Source organism: Leptonychotes weddellii, unplaced genomic scaffold, assembly GCF_054177405.1.
Source record: "Leptonychotes weddellii isolate Sample4059 unplaced genomic scaffold, ASM5417740v2 HiC_scaffold_40478, whole genome shotgun sequence".
Lineage (NCBI taxonomy): Eukaryota > Metazoa > Chordata > Mammalia > Carnivora > Phocidae > Leptonychotes > Leptonychotes weddellii.
Window position 1 is genome coordinate 76 of NW_028006898.1, and position 887 is coordinate 962.

General features: G+C 46.4%; 1 pseudogene; it reads left to right on the forward strand.

The window, feature by feature from the left end:
* Positions 1-309: 309 nt before the first annotated feature.
* On the forward strand, positions 310-671 carry LOC145719367 (ATP synthase F(0) complex subunit g, mitochondrial pseudogene; annotated as a pseudogene).
* The last annotated feature ends 216 nt before the right edge of the window (positions 672-887 follow it).

An 887-nucleotide genomic window follows, 5' to 3' on the forward strand; every position in this document is an offset into this window, starting at 1 on the left:
AAAACCTCTGACAACATTTCCTAAAATTCTCTCAGACCAAAGGCTGAGTAGGAAGGACAGTGAGGGCTGCATGACTTTGTGTTCTCTGTTCTCCACTACTCATTTCTGGGGCATTGCTGTGAATTGTTCAACAACAGCCTTGCTCCCCTTGAGGACGGGAAAATTTGAATTGCAGCAGGGGAGGAGGGGGAAGGAGGATCCACATGCAGGGTTTGTTCATTAAGCAAATAGAGTTGATATATTCAGACAATGGTTTGTGGGAGTTAAAAAAAAAACTCCTTGTGAAAAATTAACAGACAGGGTGGGGTGACATTCAGTGGCCATCTGGGGCGACGGACCTTCCAGCTTGGAACCATGGCCCAGTTTGTCCGTAACCTCGAGGAGAAGGCCCCAGCGCTGGTGAACACTGCTGTGACTTACTCAAAGCCTCAACTGGCCACATTTTGGCACTATGCCAGGGTTGAGCTGGTTCCTCCAACCCCTGTTGAGATCCCTACAGCTATTCAGAGCTTGAAAAAAATAGTCAAGAGTGCTCAGACTGGTAGCTTCAAACAGCTCACAGTTAAGGAAGCTCTGCTGAATGGTTTGGTGGCCACCGAGGTGTGGACATGGTTTTATGTCGGCGAGATCATAGGCAAGCGTGGCATCATTGGCTATAATGTTTGAAGGCTAATCTTTTTTTTTTTTTAACTTTTTTTTTTTAATTCTTATGTTAATCCCCATACATTACATCATTAGTTCTAGATGAAGTGTTCCATGATTCATTGTTCGTGCACAACACCCAGTGCTCCATGCAGAACGTGCCCTCCTCAATACCCACCACCAGGCCAACCCATCCTCCCACCCCCCTCCCCTCTAGAACCCTCAGTTTGTTTTTCAGAGTCCAT